The 19963-nt window shown below is 35.6% G+C and overlaps 2 long non-coding RNA genes across 6 annotated transcripts in view; one reads left to right on the top strand and one right to left on the bottom strand.

Moving 5' to 3' along the window:
* LOC112158751 overlaps positions 1-19963 on the top strand; it is a 354072-nt gene that overhangs the window by 20653 nt on the left and 313456 nt on the right. The window lies entirely within an intron of this gene.
* On the bottom strand, positions 7828-19642 carry LOC112158765. Of its 2 annotated transcripts, XR_002921364.2 has the most exons (4): positions 17994-19642; positions 14943-15056; positions 11271-11432; positions 7828-8407 (listed from the first exon to the last, which is right to left on the bottom strand). It is a non-coding gene; the product is annotated as an uncharacterized LOC112158765 (long non-coding RNA). The 2 variants fall into 2 exon arrangements; XR_004947104.1 differs by lacking the exon at positions 7828-8407 and having other exon boundaries at positions 10124-11432.

Raw genomic sequence — 19963 nt, 5'->3', positions numbered from 1 at the left:
TAAATAAATCGGGAAACAGCATTAAAACAATGATTTTAAACGTAACTAACACATCTCCAAGTTGTAGAATGTTTTACTGATGAAAACGACACATTTATACGCTAATTGGGCCGTTTACACGTTCATTGTTATGCAAGTGTGCTAGCGAAAAACATGGGCTAAGTCTACTTCCTGAAAATAAAGATTACAGAAAAACGAACTTAAACAGACTTTATAAATAAATTTAATTAAATTATCCTTCTTGTATTTATCATTGAATACTTATCAAACTTACAGCTTTGGTTTCGGAGATGTTAAGACACAGCAGAAAGCAGTTTGAACATTAAAAGCACTTCTCCAAGAATTTCCTGCTACCCAGAATGCAATGCAACTACAGACTTTCCCACCAAAATAAAATACAGGAATCACCGCTGACACAATAATCACTTTTAACTTGGACTGCTAACAAAAAAGTATGAAATATTTCTCAGTAACATAAATGAGAACCATTTTTTTTCTTCTTTTTACACTTAAATCATTTTGCTGGAGGGGAACAGCCATGAAGCGATGTTTAACTTTCAATGAAACGTGTTAAAAACTCTCACATTCTTGTGTAGCCATGCACATTTCTAAGACCGTTTTTGGGCTCTACATACAAAACTATTAACTGTGCGTTGCAAATTCAGACATGTTTTTAACTGAACAGTGATTCTGTTTTGGTACGTTTAGATGCTGCCCCTTTTAATTTACGGACTTTTGAAAAATTGATTGTGGAGGAGAAATGAATGATTGCGTAGCTGGAATTTCATGACACTAAGTCTTTAATATATCAGAACAGAGCTGTGAAAGAAAAAGTCCAATGCAAGATTTTTGAGATTTTTAAGACTGCTTTGACATTTCCTCTTCCAACTGTAGGTGGTGGACATGAGATAATAAACAGTAGAAAAAGAAGAAAAAGCCCCTCCCTGTTTGTCCAGTGTGAACACCACAGGGTAATTGCATGTTCAAGAACCAGCGTTTAACACGTTCTTGAACACATGTTTGGTGTAAACGTAGCTTCACAACGTGCTGTCCGCACAAACTGCAAACAGGACGGCGGTTATAGGTTAAGAAACTGTAACAGGACCCTTTCACCGTGCACTGGTTTCCACGGAGTTGAAAAACAAAAAAAATGTATGTGTTCACCCGCAGCATGCCTGTAGAAAAAAACCTGTATGAACATTTTCATTATACAGGCTCACCGAGTCATCTACTATCTTAAAATTTCGTGCGGGCCATCTGCACACCCCAGACAGCCTGTATCCACCCCTAAGGGGAGTTGTGACTAAGGCAAAAAAACGTGTTCCTAATACATCATCTCCTTAGCGCTGAAGTAGATGTTAAAACTCTGGCTTGATGCTTCAATTTAAAAAGAAATCCAAACCAAAGGAGTCGGATAAAACAGCTGATTGAAGGTATTTCTACTGCTCACTTCAAACAAGCAGATTTTTTGAAGAAACGGATGATCAAGATATATCAATTAGCAGGAGAAACTTTGAATAATACATGAATGTCACCCTTGGCTCGCTCAGCTGAAAGTAAAACAAAAATCTTTGAGTCTGATAAGAAAATATACTAGGAGAGAGAATCTGGGCCATGTGATGGTTTTGCTGTAACTGCTCCCAGTAGATTTACTGATTTGTGGCACAGTGTGAAATATGTTCAAGGGCATATTGGCTGCTGTCAGAGAGTTCCTTTTTTTTTTTTTAAAGCAGTCTTGGCTGAAACGGTGTGAGTGAAATGATAATTTCTGCTTGAAGTAAGCGATTGCTTGTTTTCAAATTCAAATTGGCTTCCGTGTTCCATTGAAGTGTCACTATCTTCACTTTCCATGTGTATATTTGTGACTCCGTGCACAGAAAAGAGTAAAACGCTTCATCTAAGATTACATTGCCTGTGTATGTTAGAAAAATCACTCAAGAAGTTTTTGGTTTTAACTTCTGCAGGTGTTTTTATATGAGAATCATTTGGCTGGTTGAACTTAAAGATTATGTAACCAGTTTCAAAGAAATTAAGATGCATTTTATAACTTTAGTCTTTGTAATTTAATGCATTTTATCCTTTTTACATATTAACACAAGATTTTTACGTGGACTATGACTTAGAGCCCGGAGTGCATAAAAATTATGTATGCAGAGCAGCCGCATTTTAGTCATGATAATGAAACATTAAAATTGTAATTTTACATCAAAGTCTATTCCCATTTTGCAATTAAAATAAACCCACTCTGTGCCTTCTTGCTCTGCTTTTATGTTCCTTTAAAAGGATAAATTAGAAAAGACAAATCTTGATAGCTAAAATTTTATTTTGAAAAGCCTTTATTCACCTTTTATTGTCAAGTTGTGTCAGCATGTAACCCCTGCCTGCTTCTTTTTTCATTTTTTCTAATAAAATTTGTTATCAGACTCGCCGGAAAGTCGAGTTGAAGAACAAAATAAAAAATCTGGACTGGGATTGTCTGCAAAGGACAAATCATACATCGCATCCCACAACTTTGTCTCAGTTTTATGCTATTTTTATGAACATGTAAATGGAATCATAGTGCTGTTTTTGAGTCTGTTTCAGTTCTCTTGGGTTGTAATTTGCCTCTCGGCCAAGACTCCATTTAGAAAGAAATCTGCGGATCTCAATAGGATTTCTCTAATAAATAAATTGATGAAGCCAAGATAGTTTGAAAAACTGCTTTGTTTAACGTTTGCTGCCATGTGTTTTTTGCACTAGCTTTTACATATATATTGCAAAAACAAACAAAAAAGACATAGAAAGTATGCAAAAGTTGTAAACATTTCCATATAGTTCATTTGCAAATCAAATATTTGTTTTAAACAAGAAAAATAACCTGAAGTCTCACTCCAGTTAAAGGTTTTTCAGTTGTAAAATCATTTCCAGTGGTCTTTTAATTATGATTATGCAGTTTCTATCAAAAATCAAAAAGTATGTGTTGTTTTTTTTGGAGCAGGAGCTCATTTGTATTCCGCCTCTAGGTTGTGGGTTTGATTGTTGGTGCGTAAGTAAGTCTATGTTAAAATCCCAACTTTCCGTTGTTTACACTAGTGCTGGGGGATAGAAAAGTTTCTATTGTGCCATTTCTCTTCTCTTCTTTTGTTTTCTTTTTCTAGAAAAGGGAGATTACATTCAAATTTACTGCACCTAATTGATCATAGCTTATGCCTTTTCATGCATATTATTGCCAAAAGAAAAAATCAAATTGCATTGCACATTGCACATGACATATCCTTTCCTAACTTTCTTCAGTGATTAATAAACTTTCCTTTTTTCTTGCCATTTCTCCTCTGTTTATTTTTATTGCTGAACATTTGTGCGAAAATATGTTTTCCTACTAAGAAACTTTAAACTGTCGTGTACTTTAAGTGTTTCTCATTTGTGATGATTCAGCTACAAATTACTTGAAAAAATAGTCAGAGAAAATAAGTATTGACATTTTTGTCATGTTTTTCAGAGAATAACTCAAAATATATTTTAATATTATTATATTTTAATGCCGCATTTACTTCAACATTTATTTATTAATTTCAACATTTATTTATTGCCACTTTTCAATAATTAATGGCACATTTATTCATTTATTTAATGGTGTATATATATTTATTTCATTTTGGCTCTTTCGAGACTCCATAAAAATATAGTTGTTTGTTGTAAATCGTGATATATTTTGTTCTTGTGATATAAAATAATTTATATTGGGATATACCATTTTTTTCAATATCACCCAGCACTAGTTTACACTCTCTCACACTCTCACATTAGCTTACAGCTAACATTAGCGTAGCAAAAAAAAAAAAAAAAAACAGAAAAATTGGAGCTAAAAAATGGGAGAAAAAATGTTGCTCGAAAAATATTGTGTTCAATATCGTACGGGTAATGATGAACTACTGCCGCCCTGCAGGAACTATGTCCAACACCACGACCCATATTTTCAAAATGTTGGCCAAAAACGTCATAATCATAAAAAAGTAATAATAATAATAAAATGTTATAATCATAATTAAAAGACTTTTGGGAACGCTTTTAAAGTAGATGATCAGAGTGGGTCTAGAATGTGCAGGTTTATAACTTTTTTATCAATATATGTCTGTCAGGAAAAAGAAGTTGGTATGTTGTGCATTCCAGCAGATACTTGCCCTCCAGTTGCTCTTTCTAAAACAATTCTGTGCACAGGTGTTTGCGTGTTAAGAATTAGTTTTTAAAAGCTCAACACAACAAGCCACTTCCCACAAAATGAGATTAATCAAATAGGCTGTGAGTAATCGCTTTTCAAGCATCAGTATTTTGCTTAAGTGGCTCAAAACATGATATGAGGCATACATTAAAACACATTTATGATTATTACCATCGAAGCCCCATGCATTTCAAATCCCTTTTATATATATTTAACTACTGTAGGATTAGAAATATCACACTTTTTTTTTTGTCCAATTATTCGTTCCCCAGTTTCAATTGCCTTTTCTCCTTTTTTTAATCGTATCTGGATTTAGTCTCCATTTTTCCATCTAGCCCTAATTTGTAAGGTTATGGAGTGCTAATTAAATGAATTAGAGACATGCTTTTCTGAGCTGTACGATCACCCACCTACTGATTAGAATGCAGCTAGATCAAGGGGAAGAATTTCCACGTCTTGAATCTCTTTGTGCTTCTTATCCTCTCTTAACTGATAACCAATATGTTTTGATGGCGGAGACTCGCCACGTCTCTTATCTCTGTTAATGCGCAAAGAAAATGACACGTTGCTGTGAAGATGCAAGTGAAGAGTTAATTTTCCTTTAGCTGCAGGCTCACATCTGAAAGAGAACACACACATACAAACGCACACAGCAGGTTGACGGTACATAGATGGTGAGAAGAAAACAGCTGGTGAAGGCTCGCAATGCTGTGGTTGCAGAAAGCGAAGCCAGCTGGTGACCCAGAAACATCCTCTGGCTGTTCAGCACCTCAGCGATGCTGCAGCCTCTGCAGTGAAAGGGAAGAGGGTCACTTCACTTGCAGCCTTAGATTCAAAGATACTAGTTAATGAACAACAAAGAAGGCTGTGCTTATGCAATTTACTGTTCACGGAACCACAATGTTATGAAAATACATTGTCTCATATATTGTAAGTTTGATTTATTCTGGAATAATATTCCAGCCTTTTTATTATTCATAATTATGTTAAAGAGTTACGGTTTTAAAGTTTGAAAAATTACCTTCTACTAGCTTTTTGGACTATTTTGGCATTTACTAAGGTTTTTTTTGGCTATTTTGGAGTTTAGCTAATATTCCAGCTACATGCTAGCTGGTTTGGCTAATTTTCGGCTTTTCTTTGTAATTTTTTGGCCCTTTTTGGAGTTAGGCTAATATTTACATGCTAGCTGTTTTGGCTAATTTACAACTTTCTTTAAGTTTTTTGGCCCCTTTTGGAGTTGGGCTAATATTTACATGCTAGCTGCTTTGGCTAATTTAGGCTTTTTTTCCCATTTCTCTGTATATTTTGAAGTTTAGACTTTTTTCAGCTACATGCTAGCTGTTTTGGCTAACGCAAGTTTTTTTTTTCACATATATTAGTTTTTTAGGCTAATTTAACATTTAGCTAATATATTAGCTGGCTATTAGCATCAACATTTTCAGCTATCAGTTTTAGCGTTTTTAGCTATCAATTTTAGCATTTTTAGCTATCAGCACTAGCATCTTAAGCACCCAAATTCAGCTCACAGCATTCACACTAGCTTTATCGCAGGTAATGCCATGTATCTAGTTCATGATTATGTTAAAAGTTACAGTTTTAAAGTTTTAAAAATGTAGTTTCAGTGTGTTCAATAAATGTTTATCCTGTTTGGCCTGTGACTTAAGGTATGTTTTGGATTTTGTGCGATTGAGTTTTGACACCCCTGCTTTAGAAGATTTGTCTTTTGTGATTTATTTAGGTTAAAAAAACAACTGGAAAGGATTTCGTCTCTATCGTTGTTTCATTTGAAGATTTACAAAGGATTTTCTTAAGTGCTTATGTAATCTAAGGTAAATGTCACTGATTTGATTTGCCAAAACCCTACATTGTTGTGTGGGCTCCCTGTGATTGGACTCTTCCATTAGATTTAGCAATGATTATGTCGTTAGAGGTGATATTTTCTGGGGTAAAATAAATAATTGCCTCCGTGATTGCCATTTCTAAAACATTTGCCGAGCCTTTTGCTGTCTTTAATCGTCAAAACAAAGGAAAAGGCTATACGTGAAGGTGCACTGAATGGTTTTAATAAGATTTCATCCCTGTACCTGTAGGGAAATTCAGAGGGGATTTTTTTTTTTTTCCTTTTTTTTTCTTGTAGCTGAGCCGCATAATGAATGCAGTCGAGCAGCCTTTGCCTTTTTAGTCTGATATCTGATTTTAATACCAGCACTGTCTGGAAAAGTATGCAATAGTTGGAAGGTGAGAGATTAAGAAGACTTTAAAAGCTTTGGCGCAATAAATTAAAACTATGTTTTAATATAATGAACTACATGTATCAACTTTTTTATTTATCTATTGCCATAGCAACAGCTTTTTCCACCTTTTTTTCATTTTTTAATCCTTTTGAAGAAACAGCAGCAGTAGTTGCACATGAAGCAAATCTACTGTAACCTCGTTTTTTTGGAAACTTTGTCAGCTGTATTCTTACACTTTCTTAGATAGTTTTTACAGTTGCCATATTTCTCCCATCTTTCCCTGTTCTGCTATTTCCACAGAGATGCTCCCGCCTTTGTTGCTCTGACCCATCTTTTTTTGATGCCTTTCTTTATTTTCTGTCTGTTTTCCCTCATCTTTTATCCTTCGGCGGCATTTCTCTACTTCGAAAACAAAGGTTATCTTTCTTTGTTCTTTTTTACTTCTTATTTTCTCATGTAGGAGGGGCACACTTGTTTCTCAGCTGAAGTCCTTATCAAGTGTGACTCATAATTCAACTCTTTCTATATTGGATTGTATTCTCGCCTTTTTTTTTAAAGAAATCTTTTATATTTATCTTTTTTTCTTGTTTTTCTGTTCTTGTGTTTCCTCTATTATTAACCCACGGTCTCACTCCCATCACTGTCCTTTTTCCTCTCATGTTCTGTAAACCCAAATATTTTTGTCACCGGAGATATTCGATGGGGGGAAAGTCCGTCAACCGAAACCATTTCAATGCTAATTTCTTTTGTGTCTGCGATAAATGAATTCCCTCTGACAAACACGGGCATCAGCTTCAGAGGATTGGACCCGATCATTTTTGCGCTTCCCTCCTCTCCCTCCTCCCTCCTTTCCCCCAGAGCCGCGCCATCAGGATCTGAAGCCAGCCGCAGTCAGTAAACACACTCTGGCACGTGTACACACAAACAAGTGTTTATTCCCAGCAGAACAAACATGCAAAGAGAGCGTGCACGCACAATGGAAACACACATATGAAAACTGTGCTGCATACTACACAACAGATGTTTCATTCAACTTCATACGCCCAAAGATTAGAACAGTTGGAGAAGAAAAAGATCTTTTCTTTGAGTTTAAACCAGTGAAACTTACATATTGATTGCAGATACTAACTAAAGTAAAACAGTTGCATCTTTAATGTCTTCGGGTTTCTTCCAGTACTGAGGGATTCCAGGGGATTCCTCTGCAATGCAGCGTTGTGTGCCCCCACAGATCTGAGCCCATATAGATATTTTTGATGAAACAGTTGCATATTTCTACTGCATCTGCATTGCACTCCAGCAACAAAACACATGAAAGTTATCTCCAAATGCGGTGGCACGCATGAATGGAGGAACAGAAATCCACCTCGCTCAGCAGTATGGAGTCGTGCACATTTCTTTATTTATATTTATATTTTTTTACATACTGTATTAATACATGCTGTTCAGTACTTGTCAGTACATTAATCATGTGGCTGCATGAAGAATAAAACCGAAAGAGGTTTTATGTGCAAAGCACTCTTGTTTGGTTCCGTAGGCTGAGTTTATTTATCAGAAAATAATGAGTAACAGCGAAGTAAGGCAAAACACAGCAGACATAACTAATGATGTGCGAAGGCAGGATTTAGTGCTGATGAAAAATAATGCTTATGTGAATTTTTATTGATGGTATTTTGATTATTGTGGAAAACAAAGCAAAGCTTTTTTTGTGCTCTACATTTCATTCTTCATTAAAGAAAATTGTGTTTTTACAACATGTTCCTCTGGCATTTTTGTGATGAAGGACAAAGAAAAATTAAGCGTAAAGTTGCATTCCTGAGTATTTCTTTATTTAAATCGTGAATAAAGGAGCAGAAAAGCTTGTAGGTGTGACACACAAGCTCCCTGCTTCGCTTCCACCTGATGTATCCACTTCTTGTCGACTATAACAGGGGTCAGCAACCTGTGGCTCTTTTATCTGTCCATGGTGGCTCTCTGGCTGAAGAAAATTAAAATAATAGTAATTTTTAAAGTAAGGATTACTTAATTAGCATTGATTGTGCGAATCCTTAGTAAGCATTCACACTATAGTGATTCTCCTGCTCCTTTCTGTATGTTTTTCGGCATGTTAAAAAGAAAAAAAAATGGAGTTTACCTAATATTTTAGCAACGTGCTAACATTTTTCGCTAATTTGTTATCTACTTGAGTTTTCTTAGGCTAATTTAGAGTTAAGGGGCTTTAGAGGTTAATTTAAAGTTTGGCTTCTATTTTAAAGTTTTTGACTATTTAGTTCACTTAGGAATGTTAGGCTATTTTGGAGTTCAGAGAGTAATTAAGCTTTTTTTGGGGGCTAATTTGGGCTTTGAGTTTTTATGCTAATTTGGAATTTAGCTAATATTTTAGCAATATGCCAACGTTTTTGGCTAATTTGTTATCTACAGGGATTTTTAGGATATTTTAGCGTTTAGCTTCTATTTTAGGAATGTTTTTTACTAATTTTGTTTACTGAGGAATTTTAGGCTATTTTGGAATTTAGCTTGTTATTACGCAACAAACTTGCTTTTTTGCTAATTTGGCATTTACTAAGGTATAGGTAAAAACGTGGAAAAAAAATCACATTTTGAGAGATGCTAGTTTCTTCTTCTATTCTTGCTTTTGTTCGTGCCAAAAAAATAGACATTATTCATATTTATTAAAAAAAAAAGAAGGTAATGAATGCAAATCTAAATTTCTTAAAGGCTAAAGTAAATCTATGGAGCTCCTTCTTGGTTTTGATTATTAGAAAACGGGCAAAAATGGCTCTTTTACTGTTAAAGGTTGCCGATCTCTGGACTAGAACACATGTATGTCTTTGTTTTTTCACCCGAGCTGACATCTGGCAAAAATTATACGTCTGAAAAGTGCCATTTTTGTTGCATAGATATTGTTAGTTTGAGGATATGAGGGGCTGTAAGCTAGCAGGAGAAAGTGTAAACGCATGGATGTCAGGGAGTAGGGGTGGGTTCACTCTGTGCCAACAGTTCTGAAAGACCATAAAAGATCATCTTTTAAAATGGATCATGAGATGATCGAACTAGGACTTTAAAGTCTTTGGCAAACAAAACAAAAATTACCTGAAAGCCCTAAAACGGGTGAGTGAACTTTTATGACTTGTGGGCCACAAAAGGTTCTAAAATTTGACAGAAAGGCCGAACCAGGAGTAGATCTTTATTATGTTTGGCAATTCCACCTCATACGAGAACAAAATAACATGCAATTTGGGCAAAAAAAACATGCTTAAAATATATATATATTTTTTTTTAAACAGAAAATTTGGGAGTTTTTCTCTCAAAGCTGTGGCTTTTGTTCTCATTTTAGCACCAACTGCACCAATGGGTAGAAATCCCTCAGGGAAGAACCCAAAGTTAGGGACATGCCGTGTCCATGTGGTGTTGGAATGATCGGGAAAAAAGTATGTCCAATTCTGGGAAAAAACAGAACAAATTTTCCAACACCACATGAGTGCAGAATAGCTTTCTCTGCCTAAATAAATATGAACTTATTTGTAGAGTGTGATCTATGGGGAAACACCAGGGAAAATAAAACTTTCATGAAGATTATCAACATATTTATTCGAGTTTGGGGACAGATTAGTTTGATGGGCCACATATGGCCCCTGGGCCGTAGTTTTCGTCACTCCTGCCCCAAAAAAATAAATAAATAAATGCATTGAAATACCAAGTAACACACTGATTTAAGTGTTAGGGGAGAATTGATGGAATTGATACCAAGGTGAAGTATCAATACTAGTGTGAAAAAATCGATACTTTAGTTGCAGTACAGTAAATAGTTTGGATTTACTTACAGAGCACAGCAAATATCTGTCTGAAGTGTTGCCAAATTGGTAAAAAAAACAACCTAATTTCAGTAAAATCCTGCCTAATTTAAGTAGGAAACTGCCCAATCTGGCAGCATTGTCTGTATAAACAGTGCATCACCTCCTCACACTTTGTCTCTTCCCTCTCTGCCTCATCAGAGTCGTGAGTCATTAAACCGCCACATATACACGCAATGGCAGCATTTTTTGTTGTGTTGTGTATATTTTTATTCATTAGTGTTGCTTTTGTTTATTTTTCTCACTTGCGACTTTGAAATTTATTACTGCTTTTATTTAAAAAATATATCTATGTTTGCAGTGCTGTTAATCACATTTTTGTTTTTTCTAAATTTTGCACTAGTTACTGTTTTCTTGCCATTATTGATATAATGTTCTATATTTGATGTATATTCAGTGCAGATTGCTGTAATAATAGTAAACATATTTGTTTGCCAAAAATCACAGGGCTGTGTTTTATTATATATTTAAATTAAAAAAAATTGTATTTTCCAAAATGATTCTATAATACAAGATTTAAAGACCCCTGTTTTTAACATGTATGTGTGCAATATGTCATTTAATGCAATGATTTTAAGCTATACAGTAATTTGGATTATGGGTGTAAAAAATATTTAAATATATTTCACAGTTTAGAAAAAAATTCTGCTTTTACCACAAAAATTTCTTTTGAAATAGGTTTTATATTACTTATTTGTTACATAGTTGCATAATACATAGTTGCTGCAAGAAAACAGTTTACAGTAATTACACATTTTCTTGCTACTCTTGTTTTCTGCCTACCTGTGGAGATGAAACCAAACCAAATTATGATGCAAAATTCTGAAATCTTCACCTTCTTATGGAAAACCATAAAGCAGTCTGGATTTGAAACTCACCTTGATGCTCGGCTCACTTTCTTCATGTAATAAGAAAAAAAACATACAAAAAAGTTCCCATGCTGCCTGACTCTCTCTTATTCACACAGTCCTTCTCTGAGTTTCTTACCATTTTCTCCTCATGACTCTCTTTTATCTGCCTCTTACACTGTGACCAAAAGACCTCGTTCTTCCAGTCTCGTTCTGTTCCAATCGTTACTCCACATTATACGTGTTCACTTTTCTCCAACTTTCTTGCTTCGGTTTCTCTTCTTTTTCCCCAGAGGTTTTTCTACACCAGTGGAAGAAAAAAAAAAATAAAAAATCAAGGGCCAGAGATTCAATATCTTCCCACCTTGTCATGTCGTACTGAGGTCATCCCCTTCTTTTTGTTGTGCTGACGCATTGATTTTCTGTATCTTGGTACATAGAATTAGTGCTGTATTGACAAAAGAATGATCTGCTTTTGCCGTTTGAAAAGAATCGCTTTTGATCACTGGTAGTCTGACTCTATGTTGCTTGATATGCGAGGTAAAATCTATGCTTTTAACATAACATTGTTATAATTTTCTTAGATGTTTTGGTATAAATAAACTAGATAATGCAGTGAATCAAAACTAAAAGCTCAATGAAGGCTTTTATTTTTCTGATTTCTCTGCATCTTTCCCTTCTTGACTTCATTAGAAGTAGTTTGACTTCAGGCAAAGATAAATATTGCTGTGTTTACGAGACAAATATTCCGCTTTTTGCACGGAAATTGAAACAAAAGGTAAATTTAAAGGAAAAAAGAACAAGTTTATATTCTACAGGTTTCATATTTTCAGTTTTGTAATAAAGATACATTTTACATTAGTGAGGTTCAAAGGAAACAGCTGCATGGTTCTTTCTAGTCCTGAACTCAGAATTTCTGGATTTTTTTCAGGAATATAAACACAAATTTCTCTCATTTTTACCTAAATATCTGTTAAATGCAGTGGCGGGCCGTCAGGGCCTGCAAGGCCTTCTCTGCTGGCCTAAAAATATCTGAATCACAGACTGATATTAATTATTATTTATTTCCGTGAATACGTATTCTATAATTCCAAATGCTCTGTCTTCGTCCTTTCATTGCTGTCTCCCTGGTTGCGCTGCTTCCAGACGTGTATTTTCCTATTTAAGCATTAACCAATCACATTGCAGCACCATTTGTTGCCAGGGTCAAAGAAATCTGCCCGGAGGCCTTCGCAATCAGTTCTGCGGGCCCTGTGGCATAAAATAATTGTCTACCAAACTGTTGCTTCAGCCAATCAGATCTGGAGGAGACCACGTGCTAGGCCAGCTAGAAGGCCCACGGAAACGTCAGGATTTTCACGAGCTTTGATTGGATAGCTCGCAGCTCGCTCTGGTTCTGCGTTATGTGACGGACACAGGTGCCGAGGAGCGGCTGTCAGGTTTGAAGATGTTACCAGTGGAATGGGTCTCATCGTCTGATTTTTGGTGGAAAATGAATGTCTGGGTAAAGTTGTGGCACAGTTTTGTCTGGCACGGGTAAAGGAGTTCCGTGACTCCATTGAGCGGGAGTGAAGCTGAAATCTACGAGGCTCCTGAACGCACCGCGGGCGCGTGCAGCGCAATATCCTCGCGCAAATATTATTTTCCAGACACAGACCTTGATCGATCACAAAAACTGATGTTTGTCTCCCTCCTGGACCACAAGAGGCTTTTCCAGCTTATCACAGCCACGGAACACTTTCTATCTGCGAAACGCACGGATTCTGCACGACAGAGTGATTGAAATCTTGAGGAAAGAAAGGATGGATTTTGTGTTTAAATAATCTGGATTTTTGGTGAGTAAAATTTTTCTATCTCCCTACATAATATTGAAATTTTATCAGGTTATTTTTTATGCTTTTGGTGTGTGTGTGGCAGCTGTACCTGCACTAGAAGCTTTATTGCCATAAAATAGTTAATGAGGGTTGGGTTGATTCAGATGGAGCACTACTGAAGGCCTAGGTGTGAAATGCACGGCCCGCCACTGGTTAAATGTGTATGACCTTTATCAGCTATTGTTGTTTTGACTTTTGTTAACAAAAAATAAGAATTTGTTCTTGTATTGTATTATGATGTTGTATTGTATTGTACTGAACTGTACTACATCGCTATGATATACTATATCATATTATATTTTACTTTATATTTTACTTTAAAATACTATATTATATTAATGATGGATTAATGATTCTTAGGAAAGTTAAATTATTCACAGATAACATTTATCGGATGTTGTCTCTCTTTAAATTATTATTAAGTTTGTATTGAACCACATACAAACCTGTGCTAATCTTTAGATGTGTTTAATCCTCATGCTCTCTAATGGGGTCCAGATGACCCCCACCCTTATAATTATGTGTTATCCCTCCCTTGATAAAGGTGGACAGGATATTATGTCCAGTGAAGATAAAAAATCCTTAAAAAAAAAAAAGTTCAGTGTACTGTCTTGTGGGGTCCAGATGACCCCACTTTTAATGTAAACATGCTTGGGATAACACAAGGGTAACGATTTTGTACGATGCCAGTTGCTTTTTTCATGAAATATTTGATACTAATTACTGATACCGATTATTGGCGATTTCTTTTTGGTACATATTTTAAGAATATTCTTTGTTACCCTAAAGAAAAAAAAATCAAAAACTGACCAGGTAACAATTTAAAAGGAGAGATTCTAAAATAATCAACTCATGTTCATGCTTTGTTGTTGCTAAGCAGAACACAACTCGTAGCTCCTGTGGTCACATGACTGATGGGGGAGTTCAATATGCTGTCTGGGGGATGTTTAAGCTCAAAACACTGGAGTAGCTCATCTAATAGCCAAAAAAAATCTAGAAATGATACATGCACTTTTATTTCTTTATTTATTAATTAGTCACAGATACTTTAATAGAGTAGTCGATACTAAAATTAGTGATGTACGGGTATCTATAGTTTGATATCTTGGTATAATCACCATTATAGAGTCCTGATATGTTATAAACTGTCAGCTGTGGATCATATCGCTAATGTCATAATCGACTAAAGTTGGCATCTTTACTAAAAACCTTTAATGATTCATTTTTGTGAATCTTTTTATCCTTTAGTTCTTCTCTTACACCTATATTTGTCTAATAATTCATCTTACTTTTGGTAATGGTTGTACAAACTGGAGACGAAGAGCGGATTTGTCTTAAGCTACATTCAAACAACCCTCAGCAACGTGCTTTCAAGCTACTACTTCCAAGGAAAAACTATGTCAGGAGGCGTAAACGCATATTTTCGGCTTCCACGTTTAAAAACTTGCATTCAGGAATATTTTTAGCACTGTTATTGGTGCTCCATAAACAAAACGCGCAGCCATAAAATACTCGTTAAAACCTAAATCAGGTTTAACTTTGACCCATTTGGTAGCATCCATTTAATTAATGGAAGTGCCAACTGTTTGAAAATTGCTAATAGAGGATAATATAATGATTGCGGTTTGGTCCCGGAAAGAATTATGTCACACTAAGTCAATCATACATTGGAATGCAGTTGCAAAAGAAAAAGCCTGGAACAAGACTCACGAGATTTGCACGGCTGCGACATTTCACACCAACCCTGTAGGTGGCGGACATGCGCTAGTATCAGCTAGTAACAGTCCAGGGTGAACACCATGGGCTTACCAATAAGGGGTATATGCACTTCCAATTCCAGTGTCCGTTGGGCTAAAATTTCAGAGACTTGGTGCAGAGTATTGGTTTTTCACATAGTCTAGATTTATTCTATTAGTTTGGGAGATCTTTTAACAAACCTGAATCCTGCAAGAAGACCTGGCCTCAGACAACAACATGGCCCCAAAATGGTGCCAGGGCATCATTAGGCAGAAGTCCTCTAATGAAGTTCACGTTCTTCCTTTAGAGAAACACTGGAACCAGATTAGTTAGGGTAAGGGTTATGGTTAGAGTAAGGGTTATGGATAGAGTACGGTTAATGGATAGAGTAAGGGTTATGGATAGAGTAAGGGTTATGGATAGAGTAAGGGTTATGGATAGAGTAAGGTTAATGGATAGAGTACGGTTAATGGATAGAGTAAGGGTTATGGATAGAGTAAGGGTTATGGATAGAGTAAGGGTTATAGTTAGAGTAAGGGTTATGGATAGAGTACGGTTAATGGATAGAGTACGGTTAATGGATAGAGTAAGGGTTATGGTTAGAGTAAGGGTTATGGATAGAGTAAGGGTTATGGATAGAGTAAGGGTTATGGATAGAGTAAGGGTTATGGATAGAGTAAGGTTAATGGATAGAGTAAGGGTTATGGTTAGAGTACGGTTAATGGATAGAGTAAGGGTTATGGATAGAGTAAGGGTTATGGATAGAGTAAGAGTTATGGTTAGTGTTTGGGTAAGAGTTGTGGTTAGGAATCTTCTATACAGATAAGTAAATTCAGCTTCTGGCTACAGTTACGACATTTCCACTTCTTTTAATGGCATGCTTGGGTGCCACCTTGTCTGCAACCAGGTCCTTCTTGAATTCCGTCCAAGCTCTAAAAAATCAGGCCCTCCAACCCAGATTTTCACTCCTAAACTTTTGAACCAACAAAAGTCGGTAGCTATACTTGTTATTATCCTCTTGCATCTTTCTTAGCGTCTTGGATTGTCTGCTGGAACACAAGTGATTAGATCCCACTGAAGGAGAAAATGCCTTTCATCTGGCTACATGTCCCTGCCCACAACGCTAGATTGAGCCCATGAAAAGAGAAAAGTTTTTGATTGAAAGGTTAAAAGCAGCAACTTGTAGTGAAAGGGTGGTAGAAGAAATGGACAGGATGTAGTGGAAATGATCAATGTCTTTGCTGATTCATTTCACCCACAGAAGCATGCAAAGTGCTGGCACAATGGACGCCAAGGCCACAAGAGTCAATACACGCTTGCTGTTGCAATACCAGCTGTGTGAATACTTACACAACAGACTTTTTCCCTTTTTTGCTGAAAGCACACTAGAGACTACAGCGTGGGTTTAACTGTGTGAACTCTATCACTTCTCGCAGGTTTGCTGTTTGCTGTGCAGCACTTGAAAGGCTACGTTTTGCCCTCGCTATTCGAACGTGTCATTACTTTTTGTTTTTGGAAAAAGGGAAGGGTACACCGATCTTTCTCCAAGTGACTGATTCATAGCAACTAAGCTGATGGAACTTTAAATTGATCTGTGCAGAGAGAATATTAAACACCTAATGTTTTGTGTAAATAGTCACTGCTATTGTTGTTTTAACTTTTTGCAACATTTTGGTACTTCGAAAATCATTTTTTTTTGTTTTTTTAACTTATCTTTTAAATATATTTAAATAACATTGATTAAGTCTGATATGAGGCACTTAAATGTTTCATTTCTTACTCAACTTCTCAGACATCAGTGCAGAGACACATTCATACAGATGCTGTCCCAACACCTATCCTGTTGAGAGGTCATCCGAATCAGCTCTTCCTGTCCTCTCCTCTTCCTCATTTTCTCTGATTAACTTCTTAATCAAGAGCAAATTAATTGCACATCACTTTAGATTACTGCTTTTTCCAATTAAAACCTTGAAGGTGCTCTGTCATCAGCTCTAGACATATTTCAGATATAAAGAATCCCATTTTGTTTTATTTTTGGAACCAAAGTTTTCTGTTAGTTTTTTGGTGAAACTTTCTTCATGCTAATGGTACATTTGGTTATGCGTCTGTGTCTCTCTCTATAATTTACTTGTCATTTCTTTCCTGTGTGTGACAAGAGTTGAGGAGAATTCTGCCCCAGCAGAAATGTGGCTCTAGGCTTTCAGTGTCATACTCTGTAGTATCAAGACACTTTAGTGGGTGTGGCCACAAGCGAAAAGATACAAGCCCAATATGTATATTACTTGTCCTGAAGACAACATGTCGACAGTTTTCTTGCTCTCCAAACCTTTCAAACAACATTCGAGTGCAGGAATAGAAATGACTTTTGTGCATCTAAAATAATATTTTTTGGAAATGAATGATTGTGTCAATTTTTGTAGTTTAAAAAAATGGCTTCTCTCTTTTATTAAGAAGCTATACGGTAAAAGCAAACCAGGGGTACAAAAGGTGTGGAGCAGTAAATTTAAGATGTGTCAGAAGAGAGACAGCAGATGCGAATTTGACGAATCTGATGTGAATGCAGCATTAAGAATTTTCAACTTTTGACAAAGAACTTATATATATGTGACCATGTGTCCAATCTTATAATCTTCCTTATCTCTCATTCTGAGTTTTTCGCTGTAATTTGCAGACTGTATTAAAATGCAGAAATGTAGTGATAACTGTACAGCAGAACCATTCGTATGATTTAGTTTGCCTAAAACAAAAGAAATGTCGCTGTTTAAGGTTTGATCCTACCCATCATCACTCCGTAACAACACAAAGTCATTTTTCATTGATGCTGGGAAGCTTATGGTCTTTAAATTCCAGGCAGCAGGTTTATGGTTTAAGTGCTAAAAATTAATGCGTTGATGTTCATCCGTCACATAATGCTAATGTTCGTCATACGTCTAAGCGCAGTAAACCTGCTCATCTGGTTGGATGGTTGAAAGTCAGCAGTTTTGATTGTCGATCATCATTAATGGACACATTCTGTTTGGGCCTCAGAGGACCGTCCACATCTGGAAAATACGTCGTTTATTGATATTTGAAGAATTGACAGGCTCAATGCTGTTTAGCTAATATGCCTTAATTGACCCTTAAACGCTCAGGCAGAGTGCCAGGAAAAAAAAAAAAAAACAACACTGCTATGCTGCCGCCAATCCAATCCACCACAGGATTCATCTATTCATCATGGAGTAATAAGTTAACACGTGCCAAGGTCATCTTACCATAAATCAGTTGAATCTCATATCTTTAGATGGTGGAATCCCAGCGTTGCTGTGGTTTTATTACCATATAAAGTGATTTTCCTCCTCATATACTTAAGTCAGATGATCCCTCATTTATTCATCCACCATTGTCATCCATCAGTCTTTCAGTTTTCAACTAAACAGACTTTAACTGTCAGTATTTTGTTGAAATCACGCCCTGGTATTTTGTAAGTAAACATTTTTCTTTTAAGACAGCTTCTTATCTACCAATATATATATTTTTCACTTTATTTTAGTTTTTAATTAGCCAATGAGAGTCCTTTAATCATTTTCTTTAACTTAAATTCTCAAATTGTTTTTCCTGCCTTTTCTTGTTTTTTCTGCCTCTCTGTCTAATCTTCTTATGTCAGAAAGGAAGTAAAAGAGCTTTAAATATAAACTTTCTTGCCTCACATTTATAAAGGAGTCTGCCTAATAAGATCGGAAATTGCAGGTTTTGCAGAGGAGGGTTGTTTGTTTCACAATCATAGCTCAAAAGATGGACGTGTTCCCCTGACAATGGTGGGTAAGAAGTGCAACACGCAGCAGTAATGTGTCAGCATCACCTATCATCTGATGACAACTTCTGGGGCCACATGTATGAACGATGCACTCTGGCAAAAACTGTGGATGCATCCTTTCCTGCACACATTCAGGGACTCGCAGAGGAAGAGAATGAGGTAGAATGTGTCCACCCTGCATATTTTTCAGGCCAGGCATGCAGATCTTTTGCAGCTTTTCCTGTAATAGAAATCTTAAAGCTAAATATATTAATGTTCCTTTGAAGGTTTACTCTGATTTGTTTTCTTGCTGCAATATTTTGCAAGTTAATTTGTCTTGACATAAATTCCAGTTTCAACAACTTCTTGCTCCCGAAATGCAAACTATTTTGTATAATTTTGGCAGATATTATTAAATTTGGTACTGGAAAATTTGGAGGAAAGCCATAAAAGGCCTAATGCAGTTTTTGTAGCTACTACCATATAATATATATATATATATTAATTGTAAATGTTAAGCCTTTCTTTTATTTTTTATTTTTTTTGTGGATTATAGAACTGCAAATCAAATACACAATACAACAGTAAATTTGTTATATAAATCATTTTTTAAACATAGTTGAAAAAAATAGAAAATAATTATATATTTGAAAATTAACAATTTAATTGATTGCAAGTTTTTAATGAATATTGTAGCTCTATTTTCATTAAAGAAAGTTGAACTTATGCAAATACTTTGGAAAACTGACTCAAATGTAGATCTACTATCATTGACTTGTCAATATTTTAGCATCTTTTTAATATATATATTTTTTTTATTTAACCTTTAGTTTACCAGGAAATCCCATTGAGATTAGATTTCTTTCTCAAGGGAGACCTCGTCCAAAAGGCATCATCACAGGAAATTATATACAGTTTAAACAATATAGTAGAAGTAAAATGCACTTAAAACCAACAGTATAACAATAATAATTAGGTTAATTATGAGTAATACAGTCAGGACAAGAGTGACATGGGCATGTTTGTGCGTCTTTTGATCTATTTTCAGTGAAATTTCAATTATGACGATGCTGTTTTTAGCCAAAACCTGTTCTTTTCTAGGACAGGGGCCAGAATCCAAAACACACCTTAGGTCACAGGCCGAACAGGATAAACATTTATTGAACACACTTAAACAATTTTTTATTTTATTTTAAAAATGCAACTTTTTAACATGAATATGAATAATAAAAAAGCAGGAATATTATTCCAGAATAAAACAACTTAAACCTTAAATAACTTTCAATCTTTTACTCCACATAAAATATATATTATGTCAAAATTATACAAGTTAGAATTGAGCACAAGATAACTTTGGGCCATTAGTAACAATCAAATAAAATGATCTGGTGGCCCGATCCGGCCCCCGGGCCTTGACTTTGACATGTGTTCTAGAACAAAGGTCGGCTA

The sequence above is a fragment of the Oryzias melastigma genome, linkage group LG23 (genome assembly GCF_002922805.2).
Source record: "Oryzias melastigma strain HK-1 linkage group LG23, ASM292280v2, whole genome shotgun sequence".
NCBI lineage: Eukaryota > Metazoa > Chordata > Actinopteri > Beloniformes > Adrianichthyidae > Oryzias > Oryzias melastigma.
Note: the sequence above shows the minus strand (reverse complement) of the source record. Positions and strands in the feature narration are given on the sequence as shown.